At 34.7% G+C, this 10,355-nt stretch overlaps 1 long non-coding RNA gene across 1 annotated transcript in view; it reads left to right on the top strand.

The window, feature by feature from the left end:
• The first annotated feature begins 343 nt into the window (after window positions 1–343).
• LOC111737881 overlaps window positions 344–10,355 on the top strand; it is a 79,862-nt gene continuing 69,850 nt past the window's right edge. Inside the window, exons 1-2 of the long non-coding RNA XR_002779596.1 lie at window positions 344–380; window positions 5,177–5,239. This is a non-coding gene — a long non-coding RNA (uncharacterized LOC111737881). The remainder of the gene's footprint in view (window positions 381–5,176; window positions 5,240–10,355) is intronic.

Genomic DNA, 10,355 nt, shown 5'->3' on the forward strand with positions numbered 1-10,355 from the left:
TTTCATATTTATTAAATATTTTAGAGGGCTTATATGCTACATTTTGAACTGATAACATTTTTATTTTGGAAAAATATATGTAATATTTATAGAATTTTAAAAACCTGAAGTCCAATCAAGTTTACTATAATCTTAAGAAAAAGAATGTGAGATCTAGAATTAGAAAAGGAGATTTAAACAGTAATGTGCAGGCATTTATTTTTAGTCCTCTGAAATGAGTCTAACTATGCACACAATTCATTTTATATTTTCTTTTTTCTCCCTCATAGGTGAATAGATTTATTATGGCGACTTATTTTAATGTCTTATCAGTAAAGTTTTCCAACTTTTTGTTCTCTTTGTAGGGTCATGCCCAGGAAAAAATGGACTGACAAGTTGATGTAAGTGTCCTTTTACAGTTGTACCTAATATTATTGGTCTCTTGTGAGTTCTGCCATCCTAAACTAACCAGAACTCTGGATGAACTAAACAAATTGAGTTTCTATATAAAATTGAGGACATTGGTGGCCTTCTTACCACCAGAAAGCATGGACACCTGAAAGGGCCTGCAAACCTCCCTGTAGGTCATTGATTAATGTAGTATAATTGGGGCCATTCTTATAGCTTCGGTCTTATCGGATGACAGATATCTTTTACTTGTATGTTATCTATGTTGCGCATGGCATGAAAGTCCTCTCGTGATATGATTCTTGCCTACCCCCGTAGCCTATTTCCTAAATACAAACGGTTCCTGACTTATGATGATTCGAGTTACAATTTTTTGACTTCAGCATGGTGCAAAAGGGATGTGCATTCAATAGAAATCATACTTTGAATTTTGAATTTAGATCTTTTCTCAGGCTGTGATAAGTGGTAGGATACTCTCTTGTGATGCTGGGCAGTGGCAAGGAGTCACAACTCCCCATCAGCCATGTGACACTCTTCAGTATATTCATTGTGTTAGGTGATTTTGCCCAACTATAGGCTAAAGTAACTGTTCTGAGCATGTTTAAGGCAAGCTAGGCTAAGCTATGATGTCTGGTAGGTTAGGTATACTAAACAGATTTTTGACGTATGATATTTTCAATTTACAATGCATGTGTGAGGACATAAGCTCATCGTAAGTCTAGGAGTATCTATATATTCTGCCCAGTCATATCAACTAGTTGAATTTCCCTGTTTTCCAATCAAATGACTTCTTCAGCCTAACCTAACCTCTACTTTCTGCTGCCAGACTTTCCCTGCTCACCTTCCTTGATGACTTATGCCAGGTGAAAATCTGTACTCTCAGAATTTACTGTGTGTAGCTCTAGTGCCACATCGTACTGGTATATATTGGTTTCCTTGATTTTCTGCCTACTAGATTCTGACTCCCTAGAAGGAAGGACATATGTCTGTTAAAGAACCTAGGAGAACAATGACAGTTCCCCCAAGAAATGTTAACACAAGAATGAATGATTGAATGCATAAATGAATGGTGATAGATAAAATGAAGGGATTGCTCCCCGTCCACAGATAAAACCATCTTTGTATTCATGGTTACTCCATCTAATTCTGATTAGAGGAAACAGTGCTGTAATTATGGTGAAAAATAAGGTAATCAGCACAGTCCTTTAATAAATGAAATGCGGCACTTTTTGACTTTGAGTGTTTTAATTATTATATTATTTACTATAGTTATTATAAAACATTTTAAGCTACAGGAGCAAAAGAAAATTAAATCCTGAGCAGATGATAAACATGTTACTAAGTTATAGACATTCTATCTCTTTGTGTTCTTTATGTTATTTTTATCTCATTCACTGTAAATATTTACTTGGAGCCCACTATGTGTCAGGTACTATTTTATGAGTTAGGGATACATGAGGAATAAGAACAACAAGGTACATGACCTCACAGTGTCCACACTGGGCAAAATGGGGAAACAATTAATAACCAAATAAATAAATATATAAATAATGTATTTTCAGAACATAATAAATAAAGCAAAAAACAATGTGCTATGATAAAAAAAAAAAAACTGAGAATAATTGGTGTTTCTAAATTAGAATAGGTGATTAGGTAGAGTCTATCTACAGGGGTGATAATTAAATTCTTGACCTGGATGACAAGTGTCTAGAAAACACCCTGTCTGCTTGGTTATGACTTGGACTTCCTAGTTCTAAATCCACACGTACCTCAATAATCTCCGAAAACCAATATTATGATTAATTGAGGAAGAATTCCTTAGAAGATAGAATGTCAAGATTATATTTGCTCCTAATTTGGTAGATCTTCCAAATGCTATCAGATTTAAGGCTTCTTTTGTCTTGACATTTCTAGATGTATTTTTAAAAATTTCCACTGGTTAATTGGGGACAAGTCTGATATTCTTCTGTGATTGTGCTAGACCCATGAGCGCAGTGGGATACTTGTCTTCTACATTTATACTTCTTGTCAAAAACAAACAAACAAAACTAAAGTTGTTGAAATTGATGAAGCTACCACTAGCTCTCTCGCTTTAGAGAAAATATTCCTTCAAATTTCATCTTTTAAATCATGTTAACATTTCAGGTCTAGTTTACACCCACCATGTACAAGGCATAAGTAGGTCATCTATCCAGTGAAAATATATAAATAATAAACTGTATGCATCAGCACATCATATGAGGTAGAACAATTATTTGATTTAATTTATCAAGCACTTTTTAGTTTATTTTCTATGTAATATGATTGTCTTCTTCAACAATAGGTTATTTGTATAATATTTTTTTAGTTGAATAGGGAAGCCTTCTGAGAGTCTCACTTTTCATAATTTAGTGCTGTTGTCAAGAGGGAGACCTGTGATGGAAGACTGAAGCCACATGCAGCAAAATGATATCCATCAAGTGGCATATTTCCCATTGCTTTCAAAATGCTGTCTCTGTTGTCACATGCTCCAATCACTCTCTCTCTCACACACACACAAGTCAATTCAAAACACAGAAACACAAAAACACACACAGAAAAACAAGTAAGATACACACATACACAGACACACACACTCTCATGGATGTGCACACGCAATCCACAGGTTCAAAAAATTTAAAGTATAGCTTCTTATTTCAATGTAGCAGTTTGAGACCTCCAAAATTTTGAAGAACCTCATGTCTTCTCCAACTCTAACAGAGATTTTTATTTTCCTTTTCCCCTTTATTTGGCAATTCAATCACTTATAACCATGTCTGGCATCTCTTGTACAGATATTGAAGTGTTATGTAATGGTTTATATCCTTTGGCAGTCTTCATATTGTCCTTCTTTCTATCTTTAATGCATTCAGAGCTTCAGAGAAGCTCAGTTCATGTCACTTGATGCTTTTTGATTTTGTTGTCAATTGCTTGAAGAAAAACATGAGAACGTGTACATAATTGCAAAATTAAGTAATTAATTAAGGAAGGCAACAAAAGGTCTGAGAAGTCTTATCTGAAGAAGTATTACTTAAGTTGAGACCAGGTGAGGAGCTAGGGAACGAACATTCTAGGTAGACTGAAAAGAAAGAATTAAAATCACAAACAAATCACAGCATGGCTGGGGATCAGACAGGAGGAAATTCTTCAGAGATAATCCTGGAAGAGAATACAGAAGCCACATTATAGATGTATTTGTAGGACGAACTATAGAGTTTGAATTTTATTCCAAGTGGTAAAAGATGAACTGAGGCGCATTAGAAGTTTAAAGAGTTTATTGGAACAAATATTGATTTCAGTCTGCCAACGCCAAACCAGAAGTGGTCAGCGGCACTCTACCCTCAGGAGCTAGAAGGCAAGGTTTTTATAGAGAAGACAGAGAAGCAAAGCAAGAAAATTCTTTGATTGGCTATAGCTTAGGTATTTGCATTGTTTGGGAAAGTCTAGTTGGCTGTGTGTGATTGGTTTTCTTTCCACCTTGAAGCATTTACAAGAAGCGACTCTGGCTGAGGTTTTGGTTTGCTTATATAGGTGACCAAACATTAGAGCCCCCTCAAAGAGGTCTAATGCCTCTTTGTTTGCTTGTTTTAACACAGATATAATGGAAAAGCAGTGAAGGATATTCTGGAGAAGAGTAGAATCGTATACAGTAAAATGATGCCACATTACTTTTTCCCCTCCATCAAACTCTCATTGTCCTCTTCTTTTCTACATTGCTTCCATGTTAACTGTCTTCAAACACAGTTTCCACTTTATTTGGAGTTATAATTGCAATCACTGCTCTCCATGGAGAGAGCTTGCTGTGTGCATTTCATACATATTATCACATTTTCCCTTTATTGTCAATAAAAACTCTGGTGATGGAGAGATTCCTATTCTCACTTTAAAGATAAGGAAACTCAGGACTGGAGAAGTTAAATAGCTTGCTATACATACCTGGCTTTGCTTGACTCCAAAGCGCAGTATGGGATATTGTCTATTCTCTTTCACAAACCACACTGTGTCCCTCTTGCCACCTAAGTAACATATGAATACATAAATGTCTCTTTAAAACTTATCTGATTATGTTCATATATTCACATTGAACTCTTTCCATTCCCATCAAAAAAACTTTCTTTGATCTTTTTCCTTTACTCAGTTAACTCAATCTTGATCCCTTACCACATATACCATATTTATTCTACCACCTTAGATGATAATATACTAGAAAGACCACTGGTCAGCAGAAAGCTCAGTTTCAATCCTGTCTCTTCTACTAATTGAGCCTCACTGAGCCTTACAAAGTTATCTTTAAAATCAGAATGATAATCTCAGAGTTACCTACCCCCTAGGAATAAAGCGAAGAATCTGCGAAATGTTGTACATGGAGATTTTCTTTTAACACTAAAGGATATCTTGTTTTAGATTCTTGAAGGAACTAAGTATTATTTTATATTTTTATATTTTGTTTAGACTCTTTAAAGAAGTACGTATTGTTCTATAGGTTTATATTTTGTTTTAGACTCTTCCCTCAGCCAGTTATATTTTCCCCCGACCCTCCTCCTGTCCAAACACTAACATGTCCAGGAATGAGAGCAAAGAGATCCCGTGAACATCAAGTTTTCTCATTGAACATAACTGCTATTTTTCTTGTGTCCCCTCTCATGTCCATACCGAATTAAGAACAAATTAATATATTTCCTCATATTTTCTGTGTTTAAATCATACGTGGCTATCATTGATGCAAAATCAATAGCAAGATCATATTTTCCTCTCTCTGCATCCTCGCCAGGCTTGTAGTGGTGCTGCCAGAAAAGCGAAGCCTAGTGGACTGGAGAACAGGCCCCGGAAACAGGTACATCTGAGTGAGAATCCTGGCTCTACCCCTATTCAGCTGGATAATTTTGGGTAGAAGCCATGAACTCTCTCAGCCTCAGTTTCCTCATCCTTCAAATAGGATTATTAGTTATATCTTCCTCCTTAAGTGGTTGTGAAATTTAAGAGCAATGAAAGCCTGGGTAACACCTTGGCTGGCTTTTTTTTTTTTTTTTTCCCCTATTAACTATTACTGTGATCATTCTTCTTGTTATAAATATTATAGTGCCTATTTTTGTGTACCTCATTATCATTAGTTTCCGGGAAGCTCAGTGAATGTATGTTTGCTAAATAATTAAACATATCTCTATCCCCTAGGACTTTTATATGCAATATATCCACTTTAAGCAATTGAACTGATCGGATTATCTGTAATAGCTATTTTCAATCAGCCTAAGGTAAATAGTAGCCAGGTTGCCTGAAGCCTTAGATGAAAGAAGTTGTATTCTGTTTTGTCAGCTGACAATGCCTTTTCCCACGGACTAAAAGCAGTGTAATTTATTTTTAATGATTTTTATCAGGTTTTAGCACTATATTTTTGCATGTTTAATCATTTAGAAGTCATTACTTGATATACCAAGTCTTATTTTTTATGGAATATAGAAATAGAGCAACTTAAGAAGTGGAGCTAAAGATTGCATGACTGATTGATTTGCTAGTGACGAATGCTGGCTATATGGAAGGACGAGTATCTTTTTGTCAAACGGTGAAAACAAAGTATGAAATTGCTCCCACATAATTATGTAAAGAATGCATCTGCAAATGATTTAGGTTGCCATCTTTAACTGCTGAAATTTTTAAACTAGATATTAACTGTTTTATAATACCGTGGTAAATTTATCACACACTTTACACTATGAATATTTTGAATTCTCTTACTCTAAGTTAATAATATAGAAAATTTTAGGATTAAATAGACAAGAAAGACTTTGGAAAACACTGTAGAATAAAACCTATATTCTTTTGGAATGATATCATTAAGGATTTAATCATGTCAGTTCTTATTTAAATTCGTAGAATTAAACTGATTGCTGGATTTGAGAATGGAGGGTTTTTAAAGAACGCTGTGAACACAATTTGGCTTCTAGCTATTTTGTAATTGAAGAGTTCAGTTCATTAAGCAGATTTGTCTTTAGAACTAGTGTGACAGCACCTACCATCACTTTAGAATTTCTTAGAACACTGAGGTCAAATAGCCAAGAAGCTCTTTGAAACTTTTCATTTTTTAAGTCTTCAAATTTATGCAAGAGACATAAGTGGAGAGAGTAAGACCAATTTAACTAGAAGCTTCATTCTCTCTTTCCTTCTCCTTTTCTCTGTCTCTGCCTCTCTCTTTCCTGTTTCTTCTCCTTCCATCTTTCCCACAACTCTAGGACACAGATAGACACATGAAATAGAAACAGATACTCCAGAGCTTAACAGCTCTGCCTCACAGGCAAGAGTCCAATGGGGAGTATAATAGATTTACCCTGATTTCAGTGCACTGTTCATCCAACCCCCAGCCTGGATTGAAGGCATGTGTAAATGCCATTCCTTGAGAATGGATTCTGGGGGTCAGACTGCCTGCCTACAAAACCAAATTGTTCTGATCCATACCTGTGTGGCACTGGAGAAGTGGTTTTATCTCTCTTCTCCATTTCCTAGTCTGCATAGTGAAGATAATATTTATGTCTACTTTAGGAGTTTTTGTGAATATTAAATAAGACAGTCCGTATAACTTTTTAAACCTGCGCCCTAAACAAAGCATGTGGTCAATAAACATTCACCATTATTATGACATTCTTATTTGTATTAATAATATATAAAAAACAGCAGTAGAGAGATGAAAATTTCAGAAGACAAAATAGTCTGCTAAGAGCAGTCAGATTAAAAAGGTAGCATCTCTAAACTTCAGTTTCCTCATCTGGAAAATTGGAATAATGATAGTGTCCACTTCACAGTTATATTAAGGAATCCATGAAATAGTGCATTAAAGCATTTAATCCGGTGCCTTGCACAGGGTTAACATTTGGAAAATGGTAGCTATTACAGTAATGGCCATGGTAAATAAAATTACATAGAATCAGGGTTAGCAGTAGAGGGACCTGGTGGCAAGTTTCAAACGAAAGGCAGGGAAACACTTGAAAGGAATGCTACATTTGTCATTAAGTCTCATGAAAAAATAAAGAAAATTTTGGTACTCGTCTAATTAAAAACCCTTAAGCCCTCCCTCTTGTCATATCTCAGTATTTCCTAAATTTACTATTTAAGTACCACTTTTGTATGCTGGAATATAGTGGACTTCCTGGCTTTGTCTCCTCCTAGGGAATAATGTTCAAGCAATACTTTGGTGCCTGAGTTACATTTTTTTTCCTCAAATATACACAAAAATAAATTTGTAACTATCAGAGTTAGAAATCAGATCATCTATGCATCAAAGAAAATCTAATATGCTTTCCATTTTTGAGAAACAGTGAAACTAACACATAACAGCTACTACCATTACTGTTATGAGTCAGATCTCATGAAGTGATGTTCGGATAATGAGAGAGACCAGTAACACTGAATTTGGTTATTTTGGTTTGTTTGTTTACGATGGCTGTTTGTTGATTCTCAAACACCTATCTCTCCATAGCCATTAGTCAATCCTGGAAAGCTTTTCACTTAATACTTGTGACAAGTCAATCTAAGATCTTAAAATTTTATGAACAGCTCAGACACTTTAATAAAACTTTACTTATCTCATTTATTGTGCATATATGTATTTTATTATTTTTGTTATGTATAGCTTGTGCATATGTGTGTGTGCTTATTTTGTTATTGTTTAATTTTAGTTTATTTTGCACAGACTAATAAAATCAGAATGTCATATGTCTAAGTTTAGGTCTTAGATCTCCACAGAAAACTGAAGGAAGGGACTAGAGTTAGTATTTCTAAAGACCAATTCCTTACCCCAATTCCTTCTACTTCTTTTTTTTTTTTTTTCTGTCTTAATATATCTTGAAAATGAAGGTAAAGTTGGGTCATTTAGCTCAAGTGGTTCAGGTAAATTTTCTCACCTTAACACTTCACTTTGAGATAGAGACTATTAATTGTTACAACTCCTAGTAGCCAGAGAGACAAGAAAGATGTACTGAGATAAGTACGGGCATAAAACAGCTCATTAAAGCACTCTCATCTGCCATTCTGCTCTGAGATTCAGGGCGCTTTTATGATACACCTGTGTGCTCCTTAGTGTCACACTACACGGGCGCTGCAGAGATGACAGCACAGTCCTCTCTGAACTCCCTTTGGGTCAGATTTTCATTTCACGCATCATTCAACTCCTCTCTCCAGTGACTCTAAAGAGCCAATAACCTACTCGATCCTGTATGCATATTAGCACCCATCATTTAAATTCATACTTTGGAGAGGTGGAAATTATAATATAAATTTTCAAAAAAGTATACACACTGGGGTTTTTTATGTCGAATTCTCTTAGAATTCACCTCAGAGAGCGATGAATTTTGAAGCCGGAAAACAAATTACTTTCGTTCCTGACCAACCTTCACAATTATAATGCTTCCTTGGTTGAGCTTTACTTTTCAGAGTCTTAATATGTAATTGGGCTTGAGTTTACATTAAACAAACATTATTCTCCTTAAATACAAAATAGGCAAGTTGGCTGAATGTGACAGCCTATTGGAGAGTGAAGAGAATCCATCTTTAATCTTAAATTGCCCATTGACTAAAAATATTCTCATGCTCTAATAGTCAAAAGTTAATATTTCCAAATTTGGTATTGTCTACCTGATACCACACTGATAATTTAAAGCTAAACATAAAAACTAAAACTAATAATGTTTTAAACCCAGCAGCATAATAGTGAGACCAATTTATGATTTAAAAATAAACTAAATTAATAGTTAACTATTTTTACTCTGTGTTGGGCTAATAAACTCCGTGATAACATGTTTGGAGCTACTGTAAAACTTCGATCAGCTAGAAAAAATAATAAATTTAAAGTTAAATTAACATTAGTCATATTTTGAACTTATAATTCATTTGAAATTACATGTGATGGGGAGGAAAAATAATTTTCTCTCTATATTTTGAGAGTCTTGATTAAGACTCCTCTCTAATAAAAGATAGATCTCTTATAAAGGGTAACTTCCTTTTGGTTTTTAGAACTTTTTCTGTTTTTTGTTTTGTTTTTTATTTTTTGTTTGTTTGTTTTTTGTTTAGCTAATTAGCCTAATACAATCTTTAAGCCAAAGAAGACATATTTTAGGGTGACAGTTCTGCTCCCCTTCAGTGCATAATGTTGAGAGAACATTTTACCTCATTCTCTGAATATATTTTATGTTGTCAGGCACTTTTATCTACTTAGGGGCCATTATTTATTTTTTCCTTGCTAGTAGAACCCTGAGTTTATTCAGGAATTGGGAGACTATGTCTTTCATGGAATCTCTTAGCCCTAGGTAATGAATGTTAATTATATTAGAGAATCAATTCCAGTAAACACAACTTAATTGTAGAAATAGGTTTACGCAGGAGAACTTGATACAAAGGATTGCTTAGATATAGGTTTCTAGGGTATTTTGGGGGGGAGGGAAGGTGGTGGGAAATGATAAGAAAATGTTCCTTCCTCTAAAACTGAGACATGAGAATAGAACATTTTCCCCCTAGCCTTGGATATTGACACTCATCATGTGATGCTTAGAGTTGCTATAGTCATACTGTAAACATGTTGCTGAGCTACTGTCCTAGAATAATCCACATCCAGAATATGTTTTTATATGAGATAATAAATTTTCTACTGTTGAAGTAATTTATAGTAAGATTTCTGATAGTCAAAATTGAAAGCATACTAATTAATTGACTATAATTTAAAGATTTTGGATCAGTCACTGTATATGTACTGTCCCTTGTCTGCATTAATCAGATTAAGATGAATAAACCAAAGTTTATTTCCCTCCATATAAAGTCTGCTGAAGTTTAGTGGGTTTCCAGGTAAACTCTAACTATTTGCTTAGGGATTCGTTATTCTTCCGTCTTATGGCTCTGCCATCTTGACGGATGGTTTCCAGAGCTACTGAAGGAAGTGACAAGAGAGCTAGGGTTTATACAAAACCTTT

The sequence above is a fragment of the Pteropus vampyrus genome, unplaced genomic scaffold (genome assembly GCF_000151845.1).
Source record: "Pteropus vampyrus isolate Shadow unplaced genomic scaffold, Pvam_2.0 Scaffold32, whole genome shotgun sequence".
Classification (NCBI taxonomy): Eukaryota; Metazoa; Chordata; class Mammalia; order Chiroptera; family Pteropodidae; genus Pteropus; species Pteropus vampyrus.